At 45.9% G+C, this 18,771-nt stretch overlaps 1 protein-coding gene across 5 annotated transcripts in view; it reads right to left on the bottom strand.

The window, feature by feature from the left end:
* The window catches only part of SYTL2 (synaptotagmin like 2), an 81,511-nt gene extending 80,861 nt beyond the window's left edge, over positions 1-650 (bottom strand). For 2 of the 5 annotated variants that reach the window (XM_073336014.2, XM_073336024.2), the window contains exon 1: positions 468-650. The gene's annotated coding sequence lies outside the window, so the exon portion shown is untranslated. Of the gene's footprint in view, positions 1-180; positions 270-467 lie in introns of those variants that run through there. The other 3 variants (XM_073336041.2, XM_073336070.2, XM_073336033.2) reach the window with 3 other exon arrangements.
* Positions 651-18,771: the final 18,121 nt, after the last annotated feature.

Genomic DNA, 18,771 nt, shown 5'->3' on the forward strand with positions numbered 1-18,771 from the left:
GAGCCGTTTCTGGAACATCAATGTAAGTTAGCTAACTGGGAACTAGCGGGGGGAGAGGAAAGCAGTTTAACTGCACACAGCTCTCCCGGCAGCCAGTGCCCTGACTCCGGAATCGCCCCCCGCCGGGCAATGCAGCAGCAGCAGCCCCTGCTCCGGACACTCGCTTGTTTTGCAGCGCACCTGAGACCAGGGACGGGATTTGTGCCTCCTACGCGTCTCAGTCCTCCGCTTTCACGCCCGGCCCGGCTGGGTCTCTTCCTCCCCACGTGCACCCCGCAAACCCCAAAGCTCCTGGGCTGCCGCTCTCCGCCTCTGAGGCGCGGCACTGCGCGTATTTCCTGCCCGCCCGGCCAGGCTGGCAGAGCCGGGTAGTGCACAGGACCTTTCCACCTCCCAGTCAACCCCGCACCCCCGCCTCTCGGTCAAGCCGCGCTCGCCCCGGGGCTGGTGCCCAGAGAACGCCTTACCTCCCCCGGCCAGCTGCTTCCCCGGCCGCCGCCGCCGGCTCTGCGTGGGGAGAGGTGCGCGCCTCGCCCAGGACAGGAGCCGCCTGGCCCTGCGCACCAATGGGAGAAAAGCCTGTCTGCAGGGAGGGGAGGTTCCCTCTGCCGCGCCCTCTCTCACACCAGAGACCTGCTCAGGCTGCCTGCCCTGCGCTGGTCTCTCCCCCTGCCTATTCCTCCCTTCCCCAATCACCGCCCCCTCCATTCCCTTCCCCAGTCACCCTTCCGCTTTCCTTCCCCTGCTCCTTCCCTCTCCCACTGCCGGTCCCTCCATTCCCTTCCCCAGTCACCCTCCCCCTTCCTTCACTCTCCCCTGCCTGTTCCTCCATTCCCTTCCCCAGTCACCTTTCTGCTTTCCTTCCCCTCTCATTCCCTCTCCCCCTGCCTGTGCCTCCATTCCCCAGTCACCCTCCCCCTTCCTTCACTCTCCCCGCCTGTCCCTCCATTCCCTTCCCCAGTCACCTTTCTGCTTTCCTTCCACTGCTCCTTCCCTCTCCCTATCCCTCCATTCCCTTCCCCAGTCACCCTCCCCCTTCCTTCACTCTCCCCTGCCGGTCCCTCCATTCCCTTCCCCAGTCACCTTTCCGCTTTCCTTCCCCTGCTCCTTCCCTCTCCCACTGCCGGTCCCTCCATTCCCTTCCCCAGTCACCCTCCCCCTTCCTTCACTCTCCCCTGCCTGTTCCTCCATTCCCTTCCCCAGTCACCTTTCTGCTTTCCTTCCCCTCTCATTCCCTCTCCCCCTGCCTGTGCCTCCATTCCCCAGTCACCCTCCCCCTTCCTTCACTCTCCCCGCCTGTCCCTCCATTCCCTTCCCCAGTCACCTTTCTGCTTTCCTTCCACTGCTCCTTCCCTCTCCCTATCCCTCCATTCCCTTCCCCAGTCACCCTCCCCCTTCCTTCACTCTCCCCTGCCGGTCCCTCCATTCCCTTCCCCAGTCACCTTTCCGCTTTCCTTCCCCTGCTCCTTCCCTCTCCCACTGCCGGTCCCTCCATTCCCTTCCCCAGTCACCCTCCCCCTTCCTTCACTCTCCCCTGCCGGTCCCTCCATTCCCTTCCCCAGTCACCCTCCCCCTTCCTTCACTCTCCCCTGCCTGTTCCTCCATTCCCTTCCCCAGTCACCTTTCTGCTTTCCTTCCCCTCTCATTCCCTCTCCCCCTGCCTGTGCCTCCATTCCCCAGTCACCCTCCCCCTTCCTTCACTCTCCCCGCCTGTCCCTCCATTCCCTTCCCCAGTCACCTTTCTGCTTTCCTTCCACTGCTCCTTCCCTCTCCCTATCCCTCCATTCCCTTCCCCAGTCACCCTCCCCCTTCCTTCACTCTCCCCTGCCGGTCCCTCCATTCCCTTCCCCAGTCACCTTTCCGCTTTCCTTCCCCTGCTCCTTCCCTCTCCCCCTGCCTGTCCCTCCATTCCCTTCCCCAGTCACCCTCCCACTGCCCTTCTTCCTTCCCCTTGTTCTCTCCATTTGCACAGGGCAGACTCCAAATGCTCTGTGCAGGAGAGGGGCTCCCTTCAGTGTATCCTTGTCCTGGAGGGCAGGCCCCAGGAGTCCAGAGTGGGGGCACTCCCGTCCGTGGGTGTTTCACTGCCCTGTGGAATCCAACTTCTGAAACTAGAAGCATGGAGGGGGGAGAGATCTTGTGGGAGAAGGGTTCTAGGGGTTTCTGCTTTCACTCAGGAATTTTACTACACAAAAGAATAAATGGACACAAATCTGACATCAGGTATTATAACATTCAAAAACCAGTAGGAGAACCCTTCAATCTCCCTGGTCACTCAATAACAGACCTAAAAATAGCAATTCTTTGACAAAAAAACTTCAAAAACAGACTCCAACATGAAACTGCAGAACTGGAATTAATTTGAAAACTGGACACCATCAAATTAGGCCTGAATAAAGACTGGGAGGGGCTGAGTCATTACAAAACCTAAACCTAATTTACCCCATGCTAATTTCCCCCTACTGTTACTCACACCTTCTTGTCAACTGATTGAAATGGGCCACTCTCATTATCACTACCAAAGTTATTTTTCCTCCCTTGGTATCCTGCTGTTAATTGAATTGTCCCGTTAGACTAACCTCACACTTGGTAAAGCAACTCCCATCTTTTCATGTATTTATACCTGCTCCTGTATTTTCCACTCCATGCATCTGATGGAGTGGGTTCTAGCACACAAAGGCCTATGCCCAGATACAGCTGTTAGTCTCTAAGGTGCCACAAGGACTCCTCGTTGTTTTTGCTGATACAGACTAACACGGCTACCACTCTGAAACCTGTCAGGGATTTTACGTTATTTAAAAGACCTGCCCTTTGGTGCCATGGCATATATAGCCCAAAGGCAAGAAATTAGCTTCTCAGATGCATCTTTATGAGCCACCAGGATGATCTGACTACTCCAGCAGTAGCAGGACTATCCATTGGGTGTCAGAATTTTAAAATGAGCTTTTTTGGCCTGGCTTCATTAGAGACATTCATCTTGGTTTCCACTTCTCAGGGCTGTAACATGTCCATTTTATGCACAGGAGCTCCTCAGCTGCCTTCCAACCATGCTGCTAGTCATGCTGTTATCGGGGTCAACAACAACTGAGCCCGAGGGTGTGTTTTTAACTCTAGATAACTAGCGTGATGTAAAATCTGAGGGGAGATGAGGCACTGTGTTTTTACCTCTATGTAGCTAGTTGAGTTAAACCACACAATACAGGAAATAGGGTTCACCTTGACTAGCTACATCAAGGTAAAACTGACTTGTGCCTTTTCTCCCCTGAGATTTTACAGCAAGACAGCTATCTCAGTGTAAAAACAGTGAAGGCATAGCCAGTGACAACTGAGGCTCAATGACTTGTGTACCCGTATGCACTGAGCTCACTTATGCACACAGTTAAAATAATCCTACCACCAAATGTAAGCAGAGCTCCTCGCTCTTCTCCTCCAAGAGCTACTCAGCCAGGAAACTTTCTATCGTTTGCTGGCTGAGAGTCCTTTGCCTTCCCACCCTGCTCCCTCCATGGCATCCATAGTACATCTGCCATCCCATTATACTTCCTCAGCCACGCTCTCCATGGAGTTCTCCCTTCCCACCGTAAGTGCCTTCCCAGGCTCCACCAAGAGGTTGCCACCAGTTCTCCTTCCCTAATTTCACCACCACTGAATTCTTTCAGATAGCAAGGCAAGATGAGCAGCTGAGTCTTTGGCCATTGTGAATGCTGCCGTGCATGCTTAACAGGTGGCATGCATCATGCATGCAGCTGCATGACTGGCATGTTTCTCTTGGTGCTCAGGGCATCTCATTTATAACACCACAACTGAAGGTCATTCCTGAATGTGTAGTCTCCCACATGGGCTGAGCAGCAGCACTGGCCCTGTGCCCCATACAGAGTTTTCAAGGTGGCATGTTCAGGTTATGTACATTCTTCTCTGGAGTTTATGATAATTCAATGATTTTATTTAACCTTACATTTTAATTTTCTATACAGTGCCCAAAACAGCTTATGCAAGTATTCTTATCATAGTCAAATGTTAGTATGATTAAGGCCAAAATCTTTAACTAGGTGAATTAATTCATAGTGTTTAAGTGCAGAAGGGATAATTAGATCATCTAGTCTGACCTTTTGTATATAGAATATCAGGGTTGGAAGGGACCTCAGGAGGTCATCTAGTCCAACCTGCTGCTCAAAACAGGGCTGTCAAGGTTCCTTTCCCACTCTGAACTCTAGGGTACAGAAGTGGGGACCTGCACCTCCTAAGCTTACTTTTACCACCTTAGGTTAAAACTTCCCCAAGATACAAATTATTTTACCCTTTGCCCTTGGATTTCCACTGCCACCACCAAACTTTATCTGGGTTCCTGAAAAAATGGAGTTTGGACACGTCTTTCCCCCAAAAATCTTCCCAACCCCTGCACCCCACTTCCTGGGGAAGGTTTGGTAAAAATCCTCACCAATTTGCATAGGTGACCACAGGCCCAAACCCTTGGATCTTAGAACAATGAAAAAGCATTCAGTTTCCTTACAAGAAGGCTTTTAATAGAAGTTTAAAAAATCACCTCTGTAAAATCAGGATGGTAGATACCTTACAGGGTAATTAGATTCAAAACATAGAGAATCCCTCTAGGCAAAACCTTAAGTTACAAAAAAGACACACAGACAGGAATATTCATTCTATTCAGCACAGCTATTTTCTCAGCCATTTAAAGAAATCATAATCTAACACATACCTAGCTAGATTACTTACTAAATTCTAAGACTCCATTCCTGTTCTGTCTCTGGCAAAAGCATCACACAGACAGACACAGACCCTTTGTTTTTCTCCCTCCTCCCAGCTTTTGAAAGCATCTTGTCTCCTCATTGGTCATGTGCCAGTGAGGTTACCTTTAGTTTCTTAATCCTTTACAGGTTAAGAGGATTTTTCCTCTGGCCAGGAGGGATTTTAAAGGGGTTTACCCTTCCCTTTATATTTATGACAAGGGCCAATCCCCAATTTTTGCCCCAGATTCCTTAAATGACCCCCTCAAGGATTGAACTCACAACCCTGGGTTTTGCAGGCCAATGCTCAAACCACTGAGCTATCCCTCCCCCCAGCATGACTATCCCAGGCCAGAGAATTTCACCCCATTATCCCTGTATTGAGACCAATAACTTGTGTTGGGCTAAAGCAGGGATTGGCAACCTTTGGTATGTGGCCCGTCAGGCAAATTCGCTGACGGACCAGGCTGGTTTGTTTACCTGCAGCCCACGCCACTTCCCACAGCCCCCATTGGCCTGGAGCGATGAACCACGACCAGTAGGAGCTATGATCGGCTGAACCTGCGGACGCTGCAGGTAAACAAACCATCCCGGCCCACCAATGGATTTCCCTGACGGGCTGCGTGCCAATGGTTGCCGGTCTCTGGGCTAAAGCATATCTTCTAGAAAGACATCAAATTATGTACGTATCAATATTTTATCAAGAATAAATTATTTATATCTCATTGATCTAATATAATTTTTGTGGGCTTTGAGGTCTTTGAGTTTGAACTGATAGCATATTTGTGTGGCTTTGGGACATCTGAGTTGAGTTTGGCATATAGGTAAAAATCAGGCTTATGTTGGGAAATGAGCTTCAATCAGAATAAGAATATGAAAACTATATATTGTTCCCTTAGCTGAGAATAATTGTGTTTCCGAATAGTTCAGAGTTGCCCTCATTGCAGTGAGGTGAAATGCAGTTATGCCAGTGTTTTGAAAGGAAAATGTAGGATGTACTTGATTAAGCACTGTAATGTGTCCTTAAAAGCAATGCGAACATTTTCAAATTGTTTGTTTATCTGTGTTGAGGTAAGCATATGCATTCTGGAAGGATGAGAGATAACAGTATTAGGAAGAGAATTCTCTACCCAGACTAGGTATGGTCACTGCAGCTACAATTTTCATTTTCTATTCCTTCAGCACCACCCTCATTCTTGACTCATTCAAAGCACATTTTTTTAAATGAACAAAAGAGAACTGATTTCACCTCTGTGCTATGTCCCTGTTGGACTTTCCTTTGAACAAAGAGAGTGAATCTTGGTGAAACACTGCAAAGCTAGGTTTGGCTGTGTGATATGGTCAGATGATTCCTATCAGAACACACCAAATTTCAGACTGTAAATCAGGCAGAATTAGGTCACCTAGTATAAATGTAAGATACTCTTGTCCATTATGCTATTCAGTATACAAAACCATTCACTTTAGTCATTTGAAAACAGGGATTGTAATCTGAAAATGTATTTTGTAGAAATATATATTATTTGTTTAGCGCCAACTGTATTTGTTACTCCTGCCCTGAAATCTTTAAATAACCAGAAATTGACTCCTGGGAACTAACTGTAATCTAAAGTACATTAGTCTAAATCAGAAATAATCTCAACGAAGCCTGCTGTGTAACCAAGATTAGAATTTGGCCCTCTGTATTTAATACATTATTTGCAGAGTTGAGAAGCTATGGATTTGTGTGCACAGTATATAATGTTTTGTTATGCATGGAGGACCCAAATGGATTCTTCTTCCCTGCAAAAAGAACAGGAGTACTTGTGGCACCTTAGAGACGAACAAATTTATTAGAGCATAAGCTTTTGTGAGCTACAGCTCACTTCATCGAATGCACAGAATGGAACATATAGTAAGTTATATATATATATATGTATATAACATATACATACAGATAAGTTGGAAGTTACCATACAAACTGTGAGAGGCTAATTAGTTAAGATGAGCTATTATCAGCAGGAGAAAAAACTTTTGTAGTGATAATCAAGATGGCCCATTTAGACAGTTGACAAGAAGGTGTGAGGATACTTAACATGGAGAAATTGATTCAATATGTGTAATGACCCAGCCACTCCCAGTCTCTATTCAAATCCAAGTTAATGGGATCTAGTTTGCATATTGATACAAGCTCAGCAGTTTCTCATTGGAGTCTGTTTTTGAAGCTTTTCTGTTGCAAAATTGCCACCCTTAAATCTTTTACTGAGTGGCCACAGAGGTTGAAGTGTTCTCCTACCGGTTTTTGAATGTTATGATTCCTGATATCAGATTTGTGTCCATTTATTCTTTTGCGTAGAGACTGTCCAGTTTGGCCAATGTACATGGCAGAGGGGCACTGCTGAGCTTGAATTAATATGCAAACTAGATACCATTAACTTGGGTTTGAAGAGAGACTGGGAGTGGCTGGGTCCTTACACATATTGAATCTATTTCCCCATGTTAAGTATCCTCACACCTTCTTGTCAACTGTCTAAATGGGCCATCTTGATTATCACTACGAAAGTTTTTTTTCTCCTGCTGATAATAGCTCATCTTAATTAATTAGCCTCTCACAGTTTGTACAGTAAATTCCAACTTATCTGTATGTATATGTTATATCTATATATCTTACTATATATTCCATTCTATGCATCCGATGAAGTGAGCTGTAGCTCACGAAAGCTTATGCTCTAATAAATTTGTTAGTCTCTAAGGTGCCACAAGTACTCCTGTTCTTTTTGCGGATACAGACTAACACGGCTGCTACTCTGAAACCTCTGCATCTCTGGCAATTTTAAAATGGAGATTAGATGTTTTTCTAAAAGATATGCATGAATTCAAATATAAATTAATTCAGGGAAGTCCTATGGCCTGTGCTACACAGGTCAAACTAGATGATCACAGTGTTCATTTCCGGTTTTATAATCTAGGAATCTCTGAAAAGCAACACCTTTTTGGAAGGTGGAATTGCTTTTCTTTAACTGTGTGTGTGGGGGCACATTATTATGGTAGATAAATGACTGCTATGGCATGAAGAAAAGGAGTACTTGTGGCACCTTAGAGACTAACCAATTTATTTGAGCATGAGCTTTCGTGAGCTACAGCTCACTTCATCGGATGCATACAGTTTCCACGGTATGTCTCTAAGGTGCCACAAGTACTCCTTTTCTTTTTGCAAAGACAGACTAACACGGCTGTTACTCTGAAACCTGCTACGGCATGGTTACACATCAGCTGGAAGGAGAAGAACAAACTCATAATCCCATGAAAGCAAATAAAGTTAACTGAATTAGCTTCCTCTGCTCCCAGCTTGATGAAGAGAAAACTGGAATCTCCTTTTAAACAGTTAGCCACTTCCTGGTAAGTGCTGACATTAGGCTCCAGTTAGCCCAGCTGCTACTAATTTCCCCACGGTAAAGAATTTTTCTGGCTCATCACTTTGACCACATCACCCTCCCTTTGTATCTCTCCATCCCCACTTTGCATCCCTTCTTCACATCAAACACAAAGTACTTGTCTTCTCTTTTAAGGTCCTTCGTGGCCCATCACTGTGTTGAAGAGTCCCAGGGTCTGATCTATGTCCCACCCTTTAACCAGTCTCCTGGGTGCTAGACCCAAACAATTACCACTGTTTTACAGGAGCAGGCCTGTAGCCTCCATAACTCTCAGGTCTTTAAGCCCCAGCAATCCCTGTTGCTCTCCGTGGCTCTCTGCAGCTGGTCCAGCCAAGCCAGACTCCTGTGAGAGATTTTTCCTCCCTTCAGGGCACAGTGTTCTTCAGTCTGTAACTGCAGTGACACCAGGCAGCCCTTTAAAACAAGGGAACAATTTATTAGCTGCCTGGAATACAAAATCTGAAAGCCTTTGGGTTAGTGTGAGAAAGGCAGACTTCAGATAGAGTGCCCGTGAGTGAAACCAGGGCTTCGCTATGCCCTACTTTCCTGAGCTTCATCCTCACTCTACATCCCCCCACAAGTCTCTCAGTCTCCAGACAGCTGCAAATTCTGTTTTTATCACAGGTTCCTGACACCTCCAGTGCATTTTCCTCCCACTGCAAAACCACGCTGAGTTCACATGTTCAGCCTGACTGAGCTGCCCCTGCTAATCATTTGGTCATTGGGGTTCCTATTGTCTTCTGATCATCCACTGACATGTGGAGACTCCAGCCAGCTCCTGACAGCTCACATTGACATCACCCCAGACAGCTATGTGAGCAAAACACCCCATGACTTCCCTCTGTCCTAGGAGAAGGATTTTAACCCATCTGCACCCACTGGGCAGCACTACCAAGCCAAATGCGTCAAGTAACATATATATTGTTCATAAAAATGTTACAAAAAATTTCTTCTTTCATCGAACCCTGTCCTACCTTTCCTATCATTTCTAATAAGCTATAGAGACATAGACTTCTGCTTCCGTTGTGCCAGTGATGCCAATCTTCCTCACCGCTTTGTGAAATTCTTGAACAAGCACCTTCATACTTTCTTCAGTGCTGCCCCGCTCGCTTTGGAGGAGCTCCCCGTAAACTCCTGCCAAGTCACCACATTGTCCTCCTTCAAATTCCTCCTTAAGACTCTCTTCTATTATGATACCTACCAAAATTAAAAAAAAAACTGGACTGTGGTTAAGCAGATAGTGTGCAGTGATTGCTGCTTATCATGCTGACTACAGTTGGTCAGAATTTTTTACCACAAAATGTTCCAGTTGGAAAATGTGGTTTTGCCATTTTGATTAAGTGTTTAGATTTTTCAACTGGAAAATTTAAAATGGAAAAAATTGTTTCTCATCAACATGTTGAAATGAAGTGCAATTGTCTATTTCACTTCTACTTAAAATTGTGGTTTTGGAAAAGGAAAAATTGTTTTTGATTTTCTTGTTTCTGGATTTCTTCATCTCTCTCTTTTTTTACTTCTTCCTCTGCACCTATTGTAAAAAAGGAATTGGTATAGTGTGGGTAATTTTGTTGTATGGTAGGGAAGAGATAAGACTTGATAATGAATATACAGGGGATTCTTTATTGTGTGAACTGAACACAGTCAGGGGACCCCTGACTCTCTTGCTCCCATATAAGCCAAACATATAGTACCTATTGCCATCACGCAAGGTTTCTCTACATTTTGGCTTAAATTCAGCAGTCCTAGAAAGGACTATTGAATATAGTACTTTGTGTAAAAGACCTGAAGCCCTACCTTTATGCTGACATTTGCTAGGAGCTGAAGAGGAATATGAGGAAAAAGTCCTAGTGTTGCCTCAAGGGCAAATCAAACATCCTAGATTATGGTTGCTCTTGTGATTTCTAGGAGGCTGTAATTCATGTTTAATTTATCATTCCTTTGTCAGTAAATGTTTTACTTTTGCACCTTGAATCAACTTGTTCTGAGTCATCTGTTTCCAGGCCCTACCCAAGTCACCTGGCTTGTGACACATGCTGTTGTGTCAGTAGCGTTGCAATTATGGTGCTTCCTCACTTTCCTTTGTGAGCCCATTTGTTGGGAGTTCAGACCTTTTCAGATAAATTTTTATTTTGTCAGAAACGGGGTGGGTGGGTGTATACTGATTTATTTTGAAGTGCTCAGAGTATGGCAGAATAAAGAGTGGTGGGGAATGTTACACATTAAAATTGTTCCAATTTTTTTTTTTTTGCACTTGTACTTTCAAACTTTCTATAGTATCAATCTTCAGTTAGGATGGTAGGGAACTTTAAAGAAATGCGGTTTTAAAAATCAGTGTACAGGTTGTAGCTCGGAACACTGACACCTCTTGTTTTCTGTATACTGTATCTTAAAATTTCTAAGACATGCCTGTCTGCAGAGACAGTCACCATTTTATTCTTTTACAGCTGCTAAATTACAGAGGAAACAGGGTCACTGTGCTCTTTGATAGACACTTTTCTTTTGTTCTTTCTTGTGGATATTTTTCTTAATCTAAAAGGAAGTCTCTAGACTGAAGTGCCCGTTTTACTATTTTTGTATGAAAACATAACAGAAATAACTAACCATTTTCAAACACAACTTTGTGTACTTGGTAAAGAGTTCCTGACTCTGTTATAGGTATAGAAGCAAGATCCAAAAATAGGTCATTTGTCTATCCTACCTTAGGCCAGATAAAAAGTAGACTGGCTACTTGTCCAGCCTGCTCTTATACTGTAAGCAAGCACCTCATCATGCTTAATGTATTTCTTCTCACAACACCCCTGTGAGGTAGGGAAGACCCCATTTTTCAGATGGGGCACTGATATGCAGAAAGTTTAAGTGACTTGCCTAAGGTCACACAGGAAGTCTGTGGCAGAACAGGGACTTGAAACCAGGTATCTTAAGTCCTAGGCTAGTGCCTAAATCATGGGACCATCCTTTCTCTGGCTTTCTGGAAGTACTCACTTACTGGAAGGTGAGACAATCCTACCGAAAGCAGAACATGCTCCTTTACAGGTGTTAGCTCTGAATAGCTAGGGGTTTTCCAGTTTGGCACAGGAAGGTGGAGTTTATTGGGAATCCACTCTATTAGGATCTTGTTATTTAAATTTTGTGACATGACATAGATATTTTTAAGGGTGAGAAAAGAGAAATAATTGATGTACAGTTTTTATGGGCCCTAACTTATAAAAGCCAATAAAAATGTAATAGCATTATTCCTGCAGCATTCTTAGTGTTGCAATGCAACAGAAGGAGGGTGCTTCTGATATGCTGTTGACACTACTGTATTTAGCGATACATTTTACTCTGTCTACGGCTGCTTCCTCTGCTGGTGTTCTTCCCCCATCTCTTCAAAGGGACGCTCAGCACTTTAAAAACCAGGTCACTTACTCAGGTCCTAAATATGGATTTAGGAGTCTAACTTTAGGCACCCATTCTTGGAAATCATGGCCTGTATCTTGAGTCTAGTACATGGGCACTGTCATAAATATAAAGGGAAGGGTAAACCCCTTTGAAATCCCTCCTGGCCAGGAGAAAGCTCCTCTCACCTGTAAAGGGTTAAGAAGCTAAAGGTAACCTCGCTGGCACCTGACCAAAATGACCAATGAGGAGACAAGATACTTTCAAAAGCTGGGAGGAGGGAGAGAAACAAAGGGTCTGTGTCTGTCTGTAGTCGTCTTGGCCAGGGACAGAACAGGAATGGAGTCTTAGAACTTTTAGTAAGTAATCTAGCTAGGTACGTGTTAGATTATGATTTCTTTAAATGGCTGAGAAAAGAATTGTGCTGAATAGAATAACTATTTCTGTCTGTGTATCTTTTTTGTAACTTAAGGTTTTGCCTAGAGGGTTTCTCTATGTTTTTGAATCTAATTACCCTGTAAGATATCTACCATCCTGATTTTACAGGGGGGATTTCTTTATTTCTATTTACTTCTATTTTTTATTAAAAGTCTTCTTGTAAAACACTGAATGCTTTTTCATTGTTCTCAGATCCAAGGGTTTGGGTCTGTGGTCACCTATACAAATTGGTGAGGCTTTTTATCCAACATTTCCCAGAAAAGGGGGGGTGCAAGTGTTGGGAGGATTGTTCATTGTTCTTAAGATCCAAGGGTCTGGGTCTGTAGTCACCTAGGCAAATTGGTGAGGCTTTTTACCAAACCTTGTTCAGGAAGTGGGGTGCAAGGTTTTGGGAAGTATTTTGGGGGGAAGGACGCGTCCAAACAGCTCTTCCCCAGTAACCAGTATTAGTTTGGTGGTGGTAGCGGCCAGTCCAAGGTGTAATATTTTGTACCTTGGGGAAGTTTTGACCTAAGCTGGTAAAGATAAGCTTAGGAGGTTTTTCATGCAGGTCCCCACATCTGTACCCTAGAGTTCAGAGTGGGGGAGGAACCGTGACATGGTGGCAGAGGTGGGATTAACCTGAAATCATTTTGAGATCCAGTTGAGATTTTTTGAACTAGAAATACAGATTTTAAAAAGGAATTTTTAGGAAGTCCAGAAGCAGCTTTGAAACTGAAAGCAGCTTGGTTTCTCTCTACTTTGTGGCCAAGCAGAGACAAAAGGGGATTATCTTGTGAATTGCAGGTTTTCTTTGCCTGGAGGCAGGGTACTTAACTCCTGCAGGGAAATTCACAGTCTTCCAACCCAGAGGTTTTTTTTTTTCTTTTCTTCCTAAAAGTAAACAGGGTGTGTGTGCTCTACCCATTTGCCTGGAGACAAAAGTGGCAGGGTTTTTTTTAGGATTTTGATTTTTTTTTTTGTTTTACAAGGAGCACAGGTTTGAAAATAATTTTTTTTTTCTTTGGGCTGGGTAAGCAGGTTTCCAAGTAGTTGGAGGTTTTTTGCTTTAATTTGGGCCCAGAGCAGAGACAAGGAAATTGTCTTTTTCTGTAGGCTGACAATCACTATCAGAGAATAGGTATTCTATTCCAGCACAGCAAAATTTTACAGCCAAGTTTTGTTTGTTTATTTCTAAACCTCGGGTGTAAAGTTAGTTAAAAACAGAGAGGTTAGAATGGCCAAATCCTCGGCTCGACTACAGCTGGAATTAGCCAAATTTCAGGCTGAGGAAAAACAAAGGGAACATGAAAGACAGATAGAACTCATGCGGCTGGAGAAGGAGGTACAGGAGGCTGCCCACAAGAGGGAAATGGAGGCAAGGAAGCATGTGGAGGAGATGGAGAGGATAAAGGCCCAGCAGAATATACCAACAAACCCTAGCAATCCTTCTCCAGGTACCACTTCCCATCCCAGAAAGTTCCCCACCTACAATGCAGGTGTTGATACTGAGGCCTTCTTAGAAAACTTCGAAAGGGCCTGCCTTGGGTACAACATCTCTACTGACCAATACATGGTAGAGCTGAGGCCGCAGCTCAGTGGACCCTTAGCTGAGGTGGCAGCTGAAATGCCTAAAGAACATATGAACAAGTATGAACTGTTTAAATCCAAGGCGAGAGTCAGAATGGGGATAACACCCGAGCATTCTCGTCGGAGGTTCCGAGCCCTAAGGTGGAAACCAGACATGTCATTTACCCGACATGCCTACCACATTGTGAAACATTGGGATGCCTGGATATCAGGAGCAAGTGTTGAATCTCCAGTAAATTTGCCCTTCCTAATGCAAATGGAACAATTCTTAGAGGGTGTTCCTGAGGAAATAGAAAGATACATCCTAGATGGGAAACCCAAAACTGTAATCGAGGCAGGAGAGATTGGAGCCAGATGGGTGGAGGTGGCAGAGAAGAAGAAAACTGGTCGCAGTTGGAGCGGAGACCAGAAGGGACCACCCCAGACCACACCCTATTACCGGGGGCCGCCCAAAGCCCCACCTACCTCCCAAAGAACCCTCCAGACCCCTTATCGTCCCACCACCCCGTTCTCCAGCAACCCACCTCGCCCCGGTGACCCGTCAGCTGGACGATGTTTTAAATGTAACGAGCTGGGGCATGTAAAGGCCAACTGCCCCCAGAACCCCAACAGATTACAGTTCATTGCACCGGAATCACACCAGAGGTCCACCGGCCCAGATACCTCCCAGATACCCTTGGAGCGGAGGGAAACTGTGAGTGTGGGCGGGAAGAAGGTCACCGCGTGGAGGGACACCGGAGCACAAGTGTCAGCTATCCATGCTTCCTTAGTGGACCCCAATTTAATCAACCCAGAGATCCAAGTGACGATTCAACCCTTCAAGTCCAACTCTTTCATTTTGCCTACAGCCAAGTTGCCTGTCCAGTACAAGGGCTGGTCAGGAATGTGGACTTTTGCAGTCTATGATGATTATCCCATCCCCATGCTGTTGGGGGAAGACTTGGCCAATCATGTGAAGCAGGCCAAGAGGGTGGGAACAGTCACCCGCAGCCAGGCTAAACAAGCCGTGAGGCCTAGCTCTGTTCCGGAAACTTCTATCAGAACCCGGTCAGAGGTGATGGACCCGGACCCCAGGCCAATGTCTGCAACAGCAGTAGTGGATCCAGTCCCAGAGACCCAGACGGAACCAGTCCCAGAACCGGAACCAGCCGAACAACCAACACCAGACCCCGTGTCAGCACTGAATCCAGTACTTGCAACCTCAACACCAGAGGGCCCCACTGAACCTGAACTGGCAGCAGCCGATAACCCTACCCAAGAGGCTCAGCCGGAGCCTGAATCCCAACATAGTGCACCAGCGGAGAGCGGTTCACAGTCAACAGAAGCAGCTCCATCCTCTATATCGCTTCCAGAGGGACCAAGCCTAGGTCCACAATCCAATGAGGAACTGATGTCTCCAGCATCAAGGGAACAGTTCCAGACTGAACAGGAAGCAGATGAAAGCCTCCAGAGAGCTTGGACGGCGGCACGGAGCAACCCACCGCCTCTCAGCTCTTCTAATCGATCCAGGTTTGTTGTAGAAAGAGGACTTTTATACAAGGAAACTCTTTCTGGTGGACACCAGGAAGACTGGCATCCTCAGAGACAGTTGGTAGTTCCAACTAAATACCGGGCCAAGCTCTTGAGCTTAGCCCACGATCACCCTAGTGGCCATGCTGGGGTGAACAGGACCAAAGACCGTTTGGGGGGGTCATTCCACTGGGAGGGAATGGGCAAGGATGTTTCTACCTATGTCCAGTCTTGTGAGGTGTGCCAAAGAGTGGGAAAACCCCAAGACCAGGTCAAAGCCCCTCTCCAGCCACTCCCCATCATTGAAGTTCCATTTCAGCAAGTAGCTGTGGATATTCTGGGTCCTTTTCCGAAAAAGACACCCAGAGGAAAGCAGTACATACTGACTTTCATGGATTTTGCCACCCGATGGCCGGAAGCAGTAGCTCTAAGCAACACCAGGGCTAAAAGTGTGTGCCAGGCACTAGCAGACATTTTTGCCAGGGTAGGTTGGCCCTCCGACATCCTCACAGATGCAGGGACTAATTTCCTGGCAGGAACTATGAAAAACCTTTGGGAAGCTCATGGGGTAAATCACTTGGTTGCCACTCCTTACCATCATCAAACAAATGGCATGGTGGAGAAGTTTAATGGAACTTTGGGGGCCATGATACGTAAATTCGTAAATGAGCACTCCAATGATTGGGACCTAGTATTGCAGCAGTTGCTCTTTGCCTACAGAGCTGTACCACATCCCAGTTTAGGGTTTTCCCCATTTGAACTTGTATATGGCCGTGAGGTTAAGGGGCCATTGCAGTTGGTGAAGCAGCAATGGGAGGGATTTACACCTTCTCCAGGAACTAACATTCTGGACTTTGTAACCAACCTACAAAACACCCTCCGAACCTCTTTAGCCCTTGCTAGAGAAAACTTACAGGATGCTCAAAAAGAGCAAAAAGCCTGGTATGATAAACATGCCAGAGAGCGTTCCTTCAAAGTAGGAGACCAGGTCATGGTCTTAAAGGCGCTCCAGGCCCATAAAATGGAAGCATCGTGGGAAGGGCCATTCATGGTCCAGGAGCGCCTGGGAGCTGTTAATTATCTCATAGCATTCCCCACCTCCAACCGAAAGCCTAAGGTGTACCATATTAATTCTCTAAAGCCCTCTTATTCCAGAGAATTAAAGGTTTGTCAGTTTACAGCCCAGGGAGGAGACGACGCTGAGTGGCCTGAAGGTGTCTATTACGAAGGGAAATGTGCTGGTGGTGTGGAAGAGGTGAACCTCTCCATGACCCTTGGGCGTATGCAGCGACAGCAGATCCAGGAGCTGTGCACTAGCTACGCGCCAACGTTCTCAGCCACCCCAGGACTGACTGAACGGGCATACCACTCCATTGACACAGGTAATGCTCACCCAATTAGGGTCCACCCTTACCGGGTGTCTCCTCAAGCTAAAACTGCTATAGAACGGGAGATCCAGGATATGTTACAGATGGGTGTAATCCGCCCCTCTGAAAGTGCATGGGAATCTCCAGTGGTTCTAGTTCCCAAACCAGATGGGGAAATACGTTTTTGCGTGGACTACCATAAGCTAAATGCTGTAACTCGCCCAGACAACTATCCAATGCCACGCACTGATGAACTATTAGAGAAACTGGGACGGGCCCAGTTCATCTCTACCTTGGACTTAACCAAGGGGTACTGGCAGGTACCGCTAGATGAATCTGCCAAGGAAAGGTCAGCCTTCATCACACATCTCGGGCTGTATGAATTTACTGTACTCCCTTTCGGGCTGCGAAATGCACCCGCCACTTTCCAAAGACTTGTAGATGGTCTCCTAGCGGGATTAGGAGAATATGCAGTCGCCTACCTTGACGATGTGGCCATATTTTCGGATTCCTGGGCAGACCACCTGGAACATCTACAAAAAGTCCTTGAGCGCATAAGGGAGGCAGGACTAACTGTTAAGGCTAAGAAGTGTCAAATAGGCCTAAACAGAGTGACTTACCTTGGACACCAGGTGGGTCAAGGAACTATCAGCCCCCTACAGGCCAAAGTGGATGCTATCCAAAAGTGGCCTGTCCCAAAGTCAAAGAAACAGGTTCAATCCTTCTTAGGCTTGGCCGGTTATTACAGACGATTTGTACCGCACTACAGCAAATCGCTGCCCCACTGACAGACCTAACCAAAAAGAAACAGCCAAATGCGGTTCAGTGGACCGGAAAGTGTCAGAAGGCCTTTAACAAGCTTAAAGCGACACTCATGTCTGACCCTGTACTAAGGGCCCCAGACTTTGACAAACCGTTCCTAGTAACCACAGATGCATCCGAGCGTGGTGTGGGAGCAGTTTTAATGCAGAAAGGACCTGATCAAGAATTCCACCCTGTAGTGTTTCTCAGCAAAAAACTGTCTGAGAGGGAAAGCAACTGGTCAGTCACTGAAAAAGAATGTTATGCCATTGTCTACGCTCTGGAAAAGCTACGCCCATATGTTTGGGGACGGCGTTTCCACCTGCAAACCGACCATGCTGCCCTAAAGTGGCTTCACACCGTCAAAGAAACTAACAAAAAACTTCATCGGTGGATTTTAGCTCTCCAAGAGTTTGATTTCGACATCCAACACATCTCAGGAGCTTCTAACAAAGTGGCTGATGCACTCTCCCGTGAAAGTTTCCCAGAATCAACTGGTTAAAATCGTCCTTGAGATGTGGAAAATATTGTTAGTCTTTATGTACTTGGTAGTATATTTAGAGATGCATGTGTCTTATTAACTCTGTTTTCCTAGAGCTCCAGGAAGAAATCCCAGCCAGTGTTTCACCCTAGCTGAGATTTGGGGGGCGTGTCATAAATATAAAGGGAAGGGTAAACCCCTTTGAAATCCCTCCTGGCCAGGGGAAAGCTCCTCTCACCTGTAAAGGGTTAAGAAGCTAAAGGTAACCTCGCTGGCACCTGACCAAAATGACCAATGAGGAGACAAGATACTTTCAAAAGCTGGGAGGAGGGAGAGAAACAAAGGGTCTGTGTCTGTCTGTAGTCGTCTTGGCCAGGGACAGAACAGGAATGGAGTCTTAGAACTTTTAGTAAGTAATCTAGCTAGGTACGTGTTAGATTATGATTTCTTTAAATGGCTGAGAAAAGAATTGTGCTGAATAGAATAACTATTTCTGTCTGTGTATCTTTTTTGTAACTTAAGGTTTTGCCTAGAGGGTTTCTCTATGTTTTTGAATCTAATTACCCTGTAAGATATCTACCATCCTGATTTTACAGGGGGGATTTCTTTATTTCTATTTACTTCTATTTTTTATTAAAAGTCTTCTTGTAAAACACTGAATGCTTTTTCATTGTTCTCAGATCCAAGGGTTTGGGTCTGTGGTCACCTATACAAATTGGTGAGGCTTTTTATCCAACATTTCCCAGGAAAGGGGGGGTGCAAGTGTTGGGAGGATTGTTCATTGTTCTTAAGATCCAAGGGTCTGGGTCTGTAGTCACCTAGGCAAATTGGTGAGGCTTTTTACCAAACCTTGTTCAGGAAGTGGGGTGCAAGGTTTTGGGAAGTATTTTGGGGGGAAGGACGCGTCCAAACAGCTCTTCCCCAGTAACCAGTATTAGTTTGGTGGTGGTAGCGGCCAGTCCAAGGTGTAATATTTTGTACCTTGGGGAAGTTTTGACCTAAGCTGGTAAAGATAAGCTTAGGAGGTTTTTCATGCAGGTCCCCACATCTGTACCCTAGAGTTCAGAGTGGGG

This window comes from Lepidochelys kempii, chromosome 1, assembly GCF_965140285.1.
Source record: "Lepidochelys kempii isolate rLepKem1 chromosome 1, rLepKem1.hap1, whole genome shotgun sequence".
NCBI lineage: Eukaryota > Metazoa > Chordata > Testudines > Cheloniidae > Lepidochelys > Lepidochelys kempii.